This window comes from Triturus cristatus, chromosome 11, assembly GCF_964204655.1.
Source record: "Triturus cristatus chromosome 11, aTriCri1.1, whole genome shotgun sequence".
NCBI classification, from domain to species: domain Eukaryota; kingdom Metazoa; phylum Chordata; class Amphibia; order Caudata; family Salamandridae; genus Triturus; species Triturus cristatus.
The window spans coordinates 554,089,948-554,107,787 of NC_140594.1; positions in this window are offsets into that span (position 1 = coordinate 554,089,948).

The window sequence follows — 17,840 nt, forward strand, 5'->3', positions numbered from 1 at the left end:
CCCAGTTCAGACACAGCTTAATGCAAAACAATCTTGATCCTGTGCCTCATGGGAACAGTCCAGCCCGGACTGCCAAGCCATGTCTTCCCTGGACCAGAAACAAGCATCCTGGGACCAGTTTCGGGCTGACAGCCCTCTTCAGCCCGGATAGCTTGAATCCAGTGGCAAAGTGAGCAAGGGACCCACGTCTGAGCATACCCTTCCAACTTAGGGTGAACAAAGCAAACACAAGGAGATGATGGACGGAGTGCTGAAACTTTTCAAACACTCACCCCCAGTCACAGATCTGGGTTGAATCCATCATCATGCTGTTAGCCCGAAACCGGGGATGAGTGTTTGAAAAGTTTCAGCACTCCGTCCATATTACCCGGCTCATTTTAAGATGCACCAAACCTCTGGATCAAGCCTCACCTCTGTTACCCTTGGGTCAACTTATAACAAAATTACAATGCCTGCTCTGTCAGTTCAAGCACCTAACTCCTGAAGTTGTGGTGGATGGGCTTTACACCATGCAAATAGTTGGCGCAATTTCAAGTACAAGCTGCACCCGAGTAAATGGACCTTTGTCTCAATTTGAGGTTTAACATCAGTTCATCAAGAGTCCATCAATGACAACTATAGAAGTCTGGACCAGGTGGGATACTGTAAAAATCTATTAACGTTCCCTTTTCCACTTACACCGATCCTGACTAATGCGTACTTTCTTCTGGGCATGGATCAGGTGGCATTCCTGGTGTCAAGAATTCCTGTCATGCGAGGGGAGGAAAACGGTAACCAGCGTAAACGGACTACATCTCCCAGGATGCTTAGCGGTTGAGAGGTTATGTAAACAGGAGAGCTGTTACATAACTCAAGGAAAACACGCCCTTATGTAAACAGGAGAGCTGTTACATAACTCAAGGGAAAACACGCCCTTATGTAAACAGGAGAGCTGTTACATAACTCACGGGAAAACACGCCCTTATGTAAACAGGAGAGCTGTTACATAACTCAAGGAAAACACGCCCTATAAAGGGAGGAACCGGGAGGTACAAGGCTGTCGGATATTGTGTTTACACCGACGTACCTGCTTCGTGAAGAGCAGTGTTCCGGAGTGGTGCTCCAGTAAGGCAAGAACGGAGGTAGGTCGAGTCGTTACTCCCTGGGCCGTGTCTTGCCCCATCGTCACCTGTGAAGGACCCGGAAGCTCTACCGGTCAACCATTGAGCTTCGCTTTTTGACTCGGCTGAGTCAAAGCGCAGTGGCGCTTTTGCTGGTTGGAGTCGTAACTCCCAGCCCGACCAGAGATACAGGGACTGCCAGCTGTAACGCACACCAGGAGGTGTTTGCCGCGTTACAGACTCGGAAGTCCACAGGATCGATCGAGCGGCTGCTCTCGGTTCAGTCTTCTTGCTTTTGATTGGGGTATCGGTGACGCATCACCAGGAGGTGACTCCGCGTCCCGGTGCAGTCGGAGGAAGAGGTTGAGCGGCTGCTCCCTTCAGGTAGAGACCCCGGCTGGGTGTTTCCCTGACTCCTGGATTCTCCCCAACACTCGTCGTGCCCCTCACAGCCTACCGATTGGCATTGTCGGCCATTTCATTTCTGCCCTCTGTTGGCATACGCCGGGATCGGCGTATATGCAGAGGACGGTTAGGACCATCCGTGCTGTGGGCTGGTAACGTACTTAGCCTGGAGGATTCCAGTGACTATAACTTTTGTTTATTCGTTGTATTGTTTTTGCCTTCATTAAAATAACGAACCCTTCACAAGTGGTTGCGTCCTCATTATCGTGTCTGTTAAACGATCCTGAGACGTTCAGGGCGTTACAAAATATCCGACCGTAATAACACTAACTGTCTCCCGGTCGATAACAGAGATGGCAACACTTGATGATGTGCTGGCTGCTTTAGCGACCGTGCAAGTTGAAGTGGCTGCCTCTAGGCAAGAAACAGCCGATGTAAAAGCCAGACTGGATGCTATCCAATTGGACCCGCTCACGCCCAGCACCTCCCTCACGAACCAGACCCCTGCGGTAGTAGTGGAAATGCCGGTAGCCATCCCCTTGGCAACACCAGAGAGGTACAGTGGGGATCCTAACACAGTGCAGGTATTCCTCACACAAGTGGCGCTACATTTATCGTGCAAACCAAAGGCGTTCCCCACGAGTCAGGCTCGTGTGGCTTTCCTTATTTCCTATTTGGCTGGAAACGCGGCACAATGGGCCGTACCTCTGGTGAGCAGGGACGACCCCATCTTATGTGATTGGGGTGCTTTTCGCGAGGAATTCCTGAAGGTATTCGACAGAAGGGCTGACTCGTACACGGCGGACCGTGAAATGCTTGAGTTGAGACAGGGATCCAACGACCTGGTGCAGTATCTCAACGCGTTCCGACGGCTAGTTGCGGAAACCAAGTGGCCTGTTGCTAAACAGACGGCGCTCTTCCATCACGGGCTGTGCGATGAGCTCAAAGACGCCGTGGCTCATATTGACCCTCAACCCAAGACATGTGAGGGCCTTATCAACCTGGTATTACGGCTGGAACATAGGCTGAGTGAAAGAAAAGGGGATCATGGGAGAAAAGGAAAATCCCTTCCATCCTATGTGACGGTGGGAAGTCCTGAAACTTCCACCGCATCCAAGGGAGAACCCATGGACATCGGCGCAATACGAGCGAGCCTCACAGCCACGGAGAAAGAGTCACGCCGTAAACAAGGATTGTGCCTATATTGTGGCAAAAAAGGCCACTACGTACGTGAATGCCCTGCCAAACCGAAGACGTCACGTTATCGGGCCAACCGGTCGGTAACAGCCGTGGTGGACATACCGGCGGAAAACTAGAGGACTCCCAGACCAAAGAAGGGGCATCTCGGAGTCACTCATCCATCCCTTCACTCTCCAACTCGGTCACTAAGGGACACCGACACCTGTTTCTCACGGTGCACGTGGGAGTGCATGACCAGTGGATACCCGTTGTGGCCATGGTGGATTCAGGGGCCACTGGCATGTTTATGGACCACAACGAGGCATGCAGGCTAGGGCTAGTGCTTCTTCCCAAAGCTGTACCCGAAGACGTCTATGCTGTAGACGGAAGGCGATTGGTGACGGGGCCCATCGGGCAGCACACGGGGGTCCTTCCGATGAGATATGGGAGGAACCATTTGGAACAAATCGATTTTAACATCATCCGAGCGCCCCAATATGGCGTCATATTGGGATTGCCGTGGCTACAGAAACACAACCCCTCTGTGGATTGGCCAACACATCGCGTCGAAATGACGTCACCGTATTGCATCCTGCATTGTGGAAAAAGAACGGAATCCCTTGACGCAGATGAGAGCGGGAGTCAGACGGTGGCTACAGCGGCAGAAAAAGATGTGGCTCTCCCCCAGGCTTATCACAGTTTTGAGGATGTATTTGATGAGGTGAAGGCGGAAGTGCTACCACCACATAGACAGTTTGACTGCCAGATCGACCTGGTGCCAGGGGCCAGCGTTCCCAGCGGCAGGCTGTATGCCCTGACGGAGCCTGAAAACGTGCATCTCCGGGGGTACCTGGATAAACTCCTCAAGCTAGGATTCATCCGCCCGTCCAAGTCTCCGGCCGCCTCGCCACTCTTCTTCATCCCGAAAGCTAATGGGGAGCTGAGAGCCTGTGTGGACTTTAGGGCATTGAATGCGATAACCATAAAGAATCGGTACCCCTTGCCTCTCATCAGTGTACTGCTGGAACAGGTCAAGAAAGCTCGTATCTACACCAAGTTGGATTTGAAAGGGGCATACCATCTGGTGCGCATGAGGGACGGAGACGAGTGGAAGACCGCCTTTAAGACCAGGTTCGGCCTTTTTGAGTACCTCGTCATGCCGTTCGGTCTGTGCAACGCCCCGGCAGCCTTTCAGTACTTTTTGAATGAGGTATTCAGAGAGGAGTTGGATATCTACGTGGTCGTATATATCGACGACATCCTCATCTACTCTTCCAGTGTGGAGGAGCACGTACACCACGTCAATGCTGTGCTCCAAAAGCTGAGGGAAAACAAGCTGTTTTGTAAACTCAGCAAGTGTGACTTCCACGTCACGTCCGTGGAATTCCTCGGAGTGATGCTGAGTCCAGAGGGACAGGAGATGGCAGAACGAAAGATCAAGGCGGTGAAAGAATGGCCGGTGCCCCAAAGCGTGAAGGACGTCCAAAGTTTCATTGGCTTCGCCAACTTTTACAGGCGGTTTATAGATGGATTTTCAGGATTGGTGGCCCCAATCACACAGCTACTGAGGAAGTCCAAGGAGTTTGTCTGGTCCCCTGAAGCGAACACAGCCTTTGAGGCCCTGAAAAGCGCCTTTGGTAAGGCGCCGGTGTTGGCTCACCCCGATCCGGATCTCCCCTATGTGGTGGAAGCGGACGCTTCGGATGTGGCGCTGGGGGCTATCTTGTCCCAACGCAACCACGACACAGGGGTGCTTCATCCCGTTGCGTACATGTCCCGCAAACTCAACGACGCCGAACGCAACTACCATATTGCGGAGAAGGAGCTTCTCGCAATCAAGGACGCCTTCACCGAATGGAGGCATTGGTTGATGGGGGCAAGACATGTGGTATCGGTGTACACGGACCATCGGAATCTACAGTTCATGACGGCCACAAGACACCTTTCTCCCAGGCAGCTGCGGTGGATGATCTTCTTTGCGGGGTTCAACTTCCGCATCACATATCGGCCGGGGACGGAAAACCGGAAGGCGGACGCCCTGTCCCGTCAATCTGCAGTTAAGGAACCATTGCCTGCGACCGAGCGTTCCATCATTTCCCCGAGGATGGTATTGGGGGTTATCCAACCGGATACTTTCCTGAGGGGAATAAAGAGAGGGATCACGTCATTCGCATGGCGGAGGTGGCTCCTCAGTCACAGAGAATGGCAGCTGAAGGACGGGATACCCCTGAAGGGCAGGTGCCTGTTGATACCCACGCCTAGGCTAAGGAAACAAGCATTCATCTGGTGCCATGACTCTCCATGCGCAGGTCATTTGGGCTTTGAAAAAACGGTGGCTAGCATGGGACGGCATTTCTGGTGGCCAACCATGAGAGTGGATGTCAGGAGGTGGGGACAGGAGTGTCCTACGTGTGCTACCATGAAGGCCGACCATGGCCAAACCCAAGGGCTCTTACATCCACTTCCGACCCCGGATAGACCATGGGATAGCATATCACTGGACTTCGTGGTGGGCCTACCGGTAGACCAGGGGATGACGGTAATACTGGTGGTGGTGGATTACTTGACGAAAATGGGGCACTTCATCCCCTGCAAGAGAGTCCCTACGGCCGGGGAATTGGCGTCACTACTCCTAAAGAATGTGGTACGACTGCATGGATTACCTGGGGTGATCGTGTCGGACCGGGGGTCGCAGTTTACTGCGCAATTCTGGAAGACTTGGTGCACTGCGCTGCATGTTAAGACCGCCCTGTCCACCAGCTACCACCCTCAAACGGACGGCCAAACCGAGCGCCTGAACCAAACGCTCAAACAGTATCTGCGATGTTTTGTGGACCAGGGCAGGGAAGAATGGGTCGACTTGCTATGGGTTGCAGAGATAGCCTATAACAACGCCACTCACAGCTCCACACAGTCATCTCCGTTCTATAGCAACTATGGCCAACATCCCAGGTTCTTGCCATTTCTACATCCGTTCAGAGAGGACAGGATTCCCGCCACAGCGGACAGGGTGGCACACATAAAAGACACGTTGATGCGCTCAAGGGCTGTCCTAATAGAGGCCAAGAGACGATACAAGGCTGCGGCCGACAGGAAGAGAAGGCCCGGGCCACTGTACCGCACTGGAGACTACGTCTGGATATCCACAAGAAACATGAGGTTTCGAAAGAACAGTGTGTTCCATCCCAAGTACATGGGCCCCTATCGCATTACCAAGTGTATGGGTCCCGTGAACGTGAAGGTGTGCTTGCCCCAGTCATTGCGGATACACCCTGTCTTTCATGTATCATTGCTCAAACCAGCACCCTCCAAGCCGTCTGGGACACCTAGGCCGGTATGCGTGGAGTCGGAGGTGGAGTATAAAGTGTCGGGCATACGGGCGTCCAAATGGCGCAGGGGGAAGCTGTGGTACCTGGTTGCGTGGAAAGGCTATGGCCCGGAGGAGCAATCATGGGAACCGGCTGAAGGGGTTCATGCTCCGCGCTTGGTCTCCTTGTTCCATCGGCGTTTTCCTGCCAGCGCTGGACCCGTGGGGAGCCGCTGAGAGGGAGGATGTACTGTCAAGAATTCCTGTCATGCGAGGGGAGGAAAACGGTAACCAGCGTAAACGGACTACATCTCCCAGGATGCTTAGCGGTTGAGAGGTTATGTAAACAGGAGAGCTGTTACATAACTCAAGGAAAACACGCCCTTATGTAAACAGGAGAGCTGTTACATAACTCAAGGGAAAACACGCCCTTATGTAAACAGGAGAGCTGTTACATAACTCAAGGGAAAACACGCCCTTATGTAAACAGGAGAGCTGTTACATAACTCAAGGAAAACACGCCCTATAAAGGGAGGAACCGGGAGGTACAAGGCTGTCGGATATTGTGTTTACACCGACGTACCTGCTTCGTGAAGAGAAGTGTTCCGGAGTGGTGCTCCAGTAAGGCAAGAACGGAGGTAGGTCGAGTCGTTACTCCCTGGGCCGTGTCTTGCCCCATCGTCACCTGTGAAGGACCCGGAAGCTCTACCGGTCAACCATTGAGCTTCGCTTTTTGACTCGGCTGAGTCAAAGCGCAGTGGCGCTTTTGCTGGTTGGAGTCGTAACTCCCAGCCCGACCAGAGATACAGGGACTGCCAGCTGTAACGCACACCAGGAGGTGTTTGCCGCGTTACAGACTCGGAAGTCCACAGGATCGATCGAGCGGCTGCTCTCGGTTCAGTCTTCTTGCTTTTGATTGGGGTATCGGTGACGCATCACCAGGAGGTGACTCCGCGTCCCGGTGCAGTCGGAGGAAGAGGTTGAGCGGCTGCTCCCTTCAGGTAGAGACCCCGGCTGGGTGTTTCCCTGACTCCTCAATTCTCCCCAACACTCGTCGTGCCCCTCACAGCCTACCGATTGGCATTGTCGGCCATTTCATTTCTGCCCTCTGTTGGCATACGCCGGGATCGGCGTATATGCAGAGGACGGTTAGGACCATCCGTGCTGTGGGCTGGTAACGTACTTAGCCTGGAGGATTCCAGTGACTATAACTTTTGTTTATTCGTTGTATTGTTTTTGCCTTCATTAAAATAACGAACCCTTCACAAGTGGTTGCGTCCTCATTATCGTGTCTGTTAAACAATCCTGAGACGTTCAGGGCGTTACACCTGGCATGGCAATTTGCAATGTTCTGCTTGGTCAGCCACCTGTTTGATGAGGAGGGTATGCTGCTGTTTGCCCAACTATGCAATGACAACGCATTACCAGAATCTGATAGGTTGCAATACTTGCAGGTGCGGCACTGGTTGATGCACCCGCCCTACCACCTAGGGGCCCAGAGAAGCCTAACATCTTTCGAGAAGTGGTTAGTGACTAAAACGTCAGATAAAGGCCTTATTTCTGAACTCTATAGCATATTACATCAACCTACGCTGCCACATCTGATTGCAAGCCAAAGGAGATAGGAGACAGAGCTGGGGAGATTACTGACGCCAAAGGAATGGGGGAGGTGTATTATAGAGTGTGATTCATGGGACGTAATGCCACAAGCATTGAAACTGCCACAAAGATAGCCACATACTGGTATCTGACGCCAGCACACCTAAATAGAGGGAACCCAGAACGTAGCCAGGATTGCTGGAGGGTCTGCGGCTCCTCCGAACACTATTACATCTACTGTGGGACTCTCCCAAATTAACGGAATATTGGACTATGATCATGGATGATATTGATTTATATTTAGATACACAACTCCCTAGATTCCCTGCTTACATGATTTTGGGATTACCTAACCCATTTACCTTTCCACTAAAATCTCGTAGGGGAAGACAGATAGGGTTGGCATTGGGAGCCTCCCTCCAGAACATACTAATGCACTGGGGTAAAGAATGCACTCCGACATACATGGGGTGGCTCCATAGCCTATGGTATATCTTGGGGATTGAGACGATCACCCTCTCTCTGACAGCCCAGAGCGCCTCATATGGTGAGCTATGGTGCCCATTCATAACACTCAACGGAATTCCGGGAGCTTACTTGACCTAAATACTTACGTCTACTACATTTGACTGACACTACATTGCAGAGAGACTCCAATTAAACAGAATTTTCTTGAGGGTCATGGCATCATGCCTACCAATATTCACTACATGAGTATCTGGTGAGGGGATGGATGGGGGGGTGGTGAGGGTTTCTGTTGGGCGTTTGGATTTCTATTTTTGTCTGTCCTGTTGATGAAAGCGCTGCAATCTACTACATGTGCAGAGCACTACAACGCTCTAATTATTGATTTTCCCTGTTGAAATGCCAAGAAAGAGATTTGAGCCATAAAAAGGAGATTGAAATAATTATAAAGAATCTAGAGAGCGTGTGTTCTCAAGACCCAGATCATCTGTCAGCAGTCCATGAAAACAAAATTCCAGAATCTTGGAGGAGAGGTATGCAGGTCCCTATTTTCAAAGAGGATCCTGCCTAAAGTCCAATTAGGATTTAGGAGGTGTCACTCAACAGTTAGTGGGTGTTTTGCGCTGTAGTTGCTGGTGGAAGAATATGCCCTTAATAGAAATCAACGAATAACTGAGGCTTACAAAGGTTTATTGATGAAACTGGATACCATCAACTGAGGATACCTTTGGAAAAATTGTCTAACTGGAAGATACCACTTGTATTACTGAAATTAATAATACAACTCCATGCAGGAGCTCGGACCTGTGTTGAACTGGGGAGTAATGGTGCCTTATCAAGGAAAATCAAAAAGCCTAATGGACTTGGACAAGGATGTATGCTTGCCCCACTCCTTTTTTCTTTGTACATTTCAGCGCAGGATGTATCCTTGCCCCATTCCTTTTTCCTTTGTACATTCCAGATATCCTGGCAAAACGTGTCCTGCTCATGCCCATCCACAGAGACTGGGAGGTGAGTTAATGCCGGCTACATCCTATGTGGACGATACCATCTTATTGGATTGTACGCCCCACAGGTCTTCAGAGGCTTTGCCTCTATATTGTGATGCCTATGGTTTGCAAATAAATTTCCCCAAAATGAAAGTAATGATATTTTCGAAGTCTAGGAAAAATAAAAATAATCTGAAGTGGTGACCTAATGCAGAGAAATTGGAGACTGCAAATGGATATAGATACTTGGCTATCCTTTTTAAAGAAAATCTCAATTTTAAACCATACATGAATATTCAGAAATAGAGAGAGCAAAACTTGTATCTGGCTCCTTAAAGATGTTTGAGACAGTCTTGGGACACAAGTCAGTCGAAGTGCTTAGGAAGGTCTACAACCTAAAATGTGTTAGTCTGCCCCTCTATGACTGGGAAATGTTTGTTGAGTGCAATATAACTCGCTGAAGACTATAGAGATGAACATCTGGAAAGGATGGCTGAGACTTCCAGAAGGCACAGTAAATGGTGCACTAAGATTTGAGCTGGAGCTGGCTAATATGAAATTAAAGTACTGACAAAGAATTATGACTTATTGGTTACGTGTAAAGACAGCCCCTGAAGATATGCTTAGGCGTCTGATAAAATGCAATTTACAGACTCATAGGTCCAATCATTGGACGACAAATGTATTTAATATTGGGAACGTTTTGGATTTACCCCAAATAGATACTCTGCAAGCTACCTCAGTGCCTGCAAGGAAAAGATTGATAAAACGTTTGGTTAAAAACTTTGCCTTATAAAGCGATATGGATGGTTGTAGGAGGAGATCCCAGCTATGTCATTTGCTGTCTACTGATTAGAAGGCTGCTCTACAACAGAATGTAAATGATATAAAAGCTAACAACATTAATAGATGGATGCAGAAGCTATAATTAGGTCAAGTGCCTGGTTTTATTAAATGGAGATATAGTGCTTGGAGCTTGAAAAAGATCTCATGTCTGAGTATACTTATCTTTGCTGTAAACAATGCCCACTATCCTTATGTCACCTATTGGTATTTTGTACTACAGAGGGCATGTTCTATTGCTAGGTTTTAGAGAGCCCCAGATACGATGCCTCCGGGTCTTACTATCAACCATAATAGCATGCAGTAAGGTCAGATTATGTTACAGAGTTGGTAAATTCTTGGAAGGAGTAGTGAATAACCTGGGTCAATCGGCAGTTCAGTAATGGTTTTGTGGCACTAAGGATCATGTTGCCAAACAAACTTGGGGATTGATAATGATGGTGGTCGGAATTTAGTCCGCCTGCCATCATATCAGAGATGGGACCGCCCAACAGGGTGTCGGCGGTTCCGCCATAGGCATTATGATGCGACCGCCACCACGGCGGTCACAACGCCTATGTTTTGCATTGCGGTGGGTGCTGCTGCCTGCAGCACACGCCACAATGCAAAAAGGGGACACTGCACATATCCCTACAATACGTGGTGTCTGCCACATGGTGCAGGGATATGTAGGGGGGCACCATAGTTGTCCCCCAGGTCCCATGTCTGAGGCCAAGGGGTAAGGGGGGCCCACCACGGGCCCCAAATGTCCCTTTCTTCCAGCCTTTTCGTGGCGGGTAGACCACCATGAAACGGCCAGAGGGGAGGGACATCATAATCCCTACGGTAGTGCCTGGCAGGCACCACCACCATTGTAGGGATTTTGGCTCCCTCCGATGTACCGACGGGGTTGGATGCGTGGAGGTTGGTCTTTCCGACCGCCATGCATCCGCCCGCCATCCTAATGTGGTGAGCGGTGATTCAGTCACCGATGGCGGTGGGATTGCCACCGACAGGCTGTTGGTGGTGGTTCAACCGCCATCCTAATCAGCCCTTTACTTGTTTAATATGCCCATTGCACTTTCAGTATTATAATATTTTATTGTGTTGTGTTGTATGTGTGGCACTTGGTCACATTATTGTTGAATTATTTGCTGCACTGCCTTTGATTAAAAAGGTAATTGTCATTATATGTTTTGTGAGATCCGTGGAACAGATGAATCAATAACATCTACGAAGGTTTGTTGTAAACCTGGGGGCTCATTTAAGGCATTTTGGTGTAGGGCAGCGCAGCAAAGAACCTTGCTGCGATGCCCTACACCAAAGTGAAAGGGCATGAATGCACTGTATTTAAGCAATGTGGTGCATTCCTCTCCTTGCTGCCTGCGCTGGTGCAGTTTTAGCAGACTAACGCCAACGTAGGCACCCTCGCACCATGATGCAAGGGTGCCTTCGTTGCAGACAAGATTGTTTTTGTGCTGGAAGGGGCACCTTCCTGCACAAAAGCAAGGTGTTTTCCTTACATGGAAAGAAGAAAAAACTTGGAGAAGTTACCAGACTTACATCCCTTTGTAAATCTGGGGCAGGTTTACATCCCTTTGTAAATCTGGGGCAGCATCAAATTCCATGGGTGTTGCGTAGGGAAACCCACAGCAACGCCAATGGAACACTTCCTGGGCGCAGAGTAGGGCGACGTAACGATTTGTGCTGCGTCGCCGTTCTTATGATTTATCAGGCCACTCGACGCCATGCAGCGTGGCTTTGCATGGCTTCATACATCTTTGTGAGAGTCTGCATCACACTTATACTACTTTATGTAGTGCAAAACTGATGCCGGGCTCTCAACATGAACCCCCTTGATTTGTAGCACAAATTAATGTGCATAAGTGGCGCAAGCTGTTCGAGGTATGGTTCATTTGTTAATTTAAAAAAGGAGTTACTTAATTGCGAACGCCTGGGCAAGTGACAACTTAAATATTATGTTAATGTTTATGCTGCAATATGGACATGTTGCACTTTATGGAAGCCTCGACTACAATTATAGGTGTGCTGCTGATAATGTGACCATAATCTTCAGTTTCGACTAAGGGCCATGAAACCTTTTTTAAACTATATAATTGCTAGTCAAGCGACTAATTCAGACTAGGAATTTAAGAGCTTTCCAACTACTATAATACTGGAAAGCAGGCTAGGCCATGGATTTTAATTTGTTTTTATATTAATTGTTGGGTTGGGGGGGGGGGGTTGTTCTAACCTGTCACTTTTCTGTTAACAGGCGATTGGACTGAGATCACTTTTGTATTTATCTACCTTGACTGAGAGGAATAATCGAGGATAACCTTTTTAAGATCATTTGTAGAAGAATGTGTTAAGAAAATGTATTTGCAAAAGAATTAATTTAGGTGTGAAGGGTTTGATAGGGTTTTTGTGTTATTTAATTGTGTAACGATTATGTGATTGTGTTATGTTTGTGCGCCTTTTTTTATTCAAATCAAACAATAAACTCAAACTAAAATGAGTTTCTACCTTCCAAAACTTCAAAATGGAGCTCTTGGTGTGAATGGTGCCAGTCTCCCTTTGTCTCTGGGTTAAAAGCGTGGCAAGGTTTGTCAGTAAGTGTGAATTCATTAGCCTATGCAGATTGCTCCTCCACCTTCTTCCTCTCCTAATACTTCCCTCCTCCCAGATGAGCCGGCGAGAGGCTTTGCTCTACATGCTAGCCAGCTGAGTAATTACTTTGGCGCAGCAGAGTGGTTAAACGCCGAAATCTCATTAAGAGCTGACTCAGGAAAATATTGCAAAACCCACAGTATGTGAAGGGGTGCTAATGTGTCCAATTTAAAATTACATTTGCCCTTAGGAACTTCTTGAGCATAGGAAAAGGGACTTTATTCTTTCCTCTATGATGGGCTAATGCAACGTTAATATTTTGGCACAACTTTTACTTACATTTTCAATATAGTGAAGCACTGCAGTAAAGGACCACAGACTCACAGTAATGCACCAAGATGCACACTGTAATCAGAAAGAAATAGGGGGATTGGATGTGCAGTTAAGTCAGTGGCGGCTCCTCCGCTATGGCGGAGGAGCATCGGGCCACTTCTTTTAAGCAGTGCAAAGAAGAAACATAAAATTATAATAACGTTTAGTTATTATCATTTTATGCTTCATGCTGCTTTACAGGCTGGGCTGCTTAGCTCTCGGAGTGGTGTTCCCACTCCTAAGTGCAATGAATGTATGGTTGGCCATTTCGGGCCACCTAAACCAGTCATGCGCACTTTCTCCATTCTCCATGCAGGCTGCATTACAGCATTGCATGGAGAACAAGCCCAGGACCTCATTCCTTGGTTAAGCGTTGAACCTGGATGCTCAAAACCAATCACCATGTTGCACTGCTACATTGTGATTAGTCAGTGGGGCCTGCTTCCTCGAGTTCCACAAGGAGAGCAGGAGCAGAGACGCGGGACCTGGCGCAAAGGTACATTTGTTGTTGTATATTTTTTTTTGCGCGACCCCCCCACACAACCCCTCCCCCCCACCAAAGGGACTCACCCGCCCCACCCCCAGCGAGCCATGCTGGCTGCCGCTGAGTTACATTATTCGTTTTACCCAAGCCACAACTAATTTGCTCGGGGTCCCATCTTTGATAGGTTACCTGTCTGCAAATACCAGGGTGAGCCACACTTGTGCATAGGTGTGTATACATATGTTCATGTGTTACCAGTGCACATCCTCTTACCCCAGCTGCACAGCAGCAGATCTCATTTCAAAGTCAGGTGTTAGAAATTTGGTTTTTGGTTGGCAGAGGTATGAACCCTGTCAAAGCAGGAAACACAATCCTAGTCAGAATAAGTCAGATACATACTATAAATTCACCTGTGCTCATACTCTGGTAGCTTCTTAGAAAGGAGGCAGACTTAACTTAAGAGGCAATGTGTAAAGTATTCGTGCAGCACTTCAAACAGTAACACAGTGACAACATCACAAAAAGAATCCACACCAAATCAGAAAAATAGCTTATATGTTTAAGAACAAAACAAGACATAAACAACAAAAAGCCAATAACTATAACCAAAGTTATGAATACATCAAAATAATGTGCTTAAAAGCTCAAAGCACCAACCTGGGGTATCTGGTTGCGCTTGACTGGGGTAAATCCAAGAGTTCAGGCTGACCACGATGGAGTGTGGGTCTAATACAGGGACCAGCCTTAGTCTGCTGAAACAGTACCTTGGATGTGTCGACATCGAAGAGGAGCAGGAGAGGCAATGTGTCATCGTTCATCCTTTCGATGAAGGCGATGCGTTAGTTCCGAGTTGTGCAACGTTAACGATGCATCGAAAGTCGAGATACAAGGAGCATCAAAACGATGCATCGTCGTAGAACTGTTGGGTTGCAGGCAATGCGAACAGCATTGAGCGAAGCATCAGCGCCAAGCCACGCACATTCACAGATGTATTTGGACCCGGAGTCGATGTGCCGCACAGTCTGCGATGCAAGGTCCGCAGTCCATGCAGCAGTTGCTATGCATCAGCATCAAGGAAGATGCGCCGATTCCCTTCTGCACAACATCGTCGATGCATGTATTTCAGCAGTTGCAGCACTTTATACACACTTCCAAGGGCCCAGGACTAGATTGGCATGACTTGGCAGGGCAAGATTTGCTGCAAGCAAAGTCCAGGTGCTGTAGCAGAGTGATGAAAAGTCTTTGATGTCCCTGAGACATAGAACAGGGAGCTAGCAAGCATGCCCTTGGAGTCACTCTGGGTTCCTCAGCAGGGCAGGGGGTCGCAGGCAGCACTGCAGCAAAGAAGAAAAGCAGTTCTTCCAGAGCATCAGTCCAGCAGAGTAGCAGTCCTTGTAACAGCACAGCAGTCAGTTCTCCTGGCAGAGTTCTTGACAGGTCCAGTAGTGTTTGAATTGATGGGATCAGAGACCTCGAACTTACACCCAGTTGTGCCTTTAAAGTGGAGGTGACTTCAAAGAAGGGCTTTGAAGTGCACAGAGGTCCTCCCTTCCAGCACTGGCTCTGTACTCACTACAGAGGGGTATGCAGCCCTTTTTGTGGCAACAGGATACAGCCTATTTAGGTGTTAGTGTCAGCTACTCCCTTCCATCCTGCACAATAGGGCCCATCAGGATGTGGTTTGCCACTCAGTCACACCTAAGCTCCCTTTGTGTGTGGCTGTCCAGAGGGAATGCACAAAGTCCAGCTGTCACACACCCTAGACGCGTATTGGAGACAGGCTGCAGGAATGCAGGGCTAAGAGTAGAAAAATGCCATCTTTCTGAAAGTGCTATTTTAAAAGGGTAGTGATAAATTCATCTTTACCAATAAAGAGGATTTATCATTACCATTCCAATGATATCAAACAAGACAGAGATACTCTTTCTCAATCGGGAATCACACTTTAAATTCCTAGTAGACATACCAGTGTAAACTGTGCACACAGACTCTTCATTGGCAGACCTGAGACATGTTTAAAGGGCTACTTGTGTGGGTGGCACAATCTGTGCTGCCGGCCTACTAGTAGCATTGTAGCATTTAATTTACAGGATAGGGCACATGCATTGCACTCTACTAGGAGCTTATAGGTAAATTAAGTACGCCAATTGTGGATAAGTCAATCAAACCATCTTTTCAAGGAGAAACACATGAACTTTAGAACTAGTTGCGAGTGGTAAAGTGCTAAGAGGCCTAAGGTCAAAAAAGGAAAAGAATTAGGCACAAAGTGGAGGCAAGCGGGCAAATGTTTGGGGGAAGACCACCCTAAGACTGTCAGGTCTAACAATTGTCCCTCCTCAGCTGAAAGTGAGGAGAGCTGCCCAACCTTTTGAGAGTTCTCATTAGTAAGCTAGAAGAACCTAGAAAGACCATAAGCATTGGCATGGTCAACCCAAGGTCTGTGTTCCATCGTAAAGTCCATTCCCTGTAGGGAAATGGACCATCTCAAAACTTTTGGATTCTCACCCCTCATTTGTTTTAGCCACCTGAGGGGCCTGTCGTCTGTCTGAATCAGGAAGTGAGTCCCACACAGGTATGGCCTCAACTTCTTCAGTGCCGAGACCACAACAATGGCTTCCCTTTCAATAGCACTCCACCTTGGTTTCCTGGGAAGTAACCTAAAGGAGATAAAAGCTACAGGTTGGTCTAGGCCCTCATGATTTAGCTGTGATAAACCCCCCATGCCATGTGCTGAGGCATCTGTCTGTACAATGAATTGCATAGAAAAGGCTGGGGCTCTGAGCACAGGGGCTGTGCACATGGCCTGCTTTAGGGAGTCAAATGCTTTTTGGCATGCCTCTGTCCAAATCGAACTTTTGGGCTGCATCTTTGAAGTCAGCTTTGTCAAGGGGCAACAATAGTGCCATATCCCTTGACAAACCTCATGTATTACCCTGTGGGGCCTAAGAAGGCTCTCACCTCCATTTGGGTATTGCAGGGCTCCCAGGCCATGAGCGTCTCTATCTTGACCTGTAGGGCCTGCACCTTACCCCTGCCCACCAGGGGGTATATTTACAAGACCCTTGCACCACCGGTGCGTCAATTTTAATATGGGGAAAAATAGCACCCCAGCGGCGCAAGGGTCTTGTAAATAAGCCCCCAGGTGTCCTAAGTAAACACAGACCCCTGCCTTATCTGGTACTTACTGGCCTTGATAGTCAGACATGCCTGTTGCAGGGCCTGAAGCACTTCCTGCAGGTGATAATAGTGGTCCTTCCAACTGCTATTGGAGACAGCTATGTCACCCAAGTAAGCAGCTCTGAAGGCCTCCATACCAGACAAGACCTGGTTCACTAGGCTCTAGAAGGTTGCAGAAGGATTCTTTAATCCAAAGAGCATCACTCTGAATTGGTAGTGGCCCTCTGGAGTGGAGAGGGCTGACCTCTCCTTGGCTTCTTCAGTTTGGGCAATCTGCCAGTACTGTGAAGTAAGGTCAATGGTACTCAGGAACTGGTCAGCCCTAACCTATCAATTAGCTCATCAGCCTGGGGGATGGGATGAGCATCAGTCTTGATGACCGAATCAAGCCCCCTGTTATCTACACAGAACCTGAGTTCTGGTGTAGGGCCCGTGGGGCAACTTTTGGTACTGGAACCACAGAAGGGTTCAATCACCCCCAACTCCAGAATCTTAGAAACCTCTTCTTTCATACTAGCCCTCACTTTGTCAGACACCCTGTAAGTTTTATTCTTGACAGGGAGGCTGTCTGCTGTGTCCACATCATGGGTACATAGGTGGGTAGTCCTTGGAGTGAGGGAAAACAGAGAGGAGAACTGTCCCAGCAACTGGCGAGAGTCACAATGCTGTTTTGAATTCAGGGTAGGGGAGAGGTTCGCACCTTCCACTGACCCATCCTTCTCTTTGGAGGCTAACATATCAGGGAGCGGTTCACTCTCCTCTTCCTCTCCTCCATATGTCACCAGCAACATGGTGGCTTCACACCTCTCAAATTGTGGTTTGAGATAGTTGATATGGAGCAACCTGTGGGGGTGCCTAGGGCTCTTGAGGTCCGCCAGGTAGGTGACTTCCCCTTCCTCTCAACTATCTCATTCTCATAGGACCAACTCCCATTGTCTTGGAGGGCACCGGTCTCCATGGGTACCATCACCCACACTTCCTGACCAGGCTGTAATTCTACAGGGGTAGCCATTTAGTCAAACCACAGCTTCATCATCTCCTGGCTGGCCTCTAAATTGTCAGAAGCTTGCTTCCACAACTTGATCATCTGGCTCCTGAAGGCCTGCATGTAACTATTACATCCTAGGGAGATTTTCTGAGGGTTGCTCCCAACCTTCCTCCGCCAGACTGAGAGGTCCCCATATAGTATGACCATACTGAACCTCAAAAGGGGCTAAATCCAACCCCCTTCTGTGGTACCTCTCTTTACGCAAAGAGAGGGCATTGAAAGAGGACGTCCATCTTGTGCCTCAGCCCCTCAGGCAGGCCCTTGATCATGCTTTTGGGGTCTT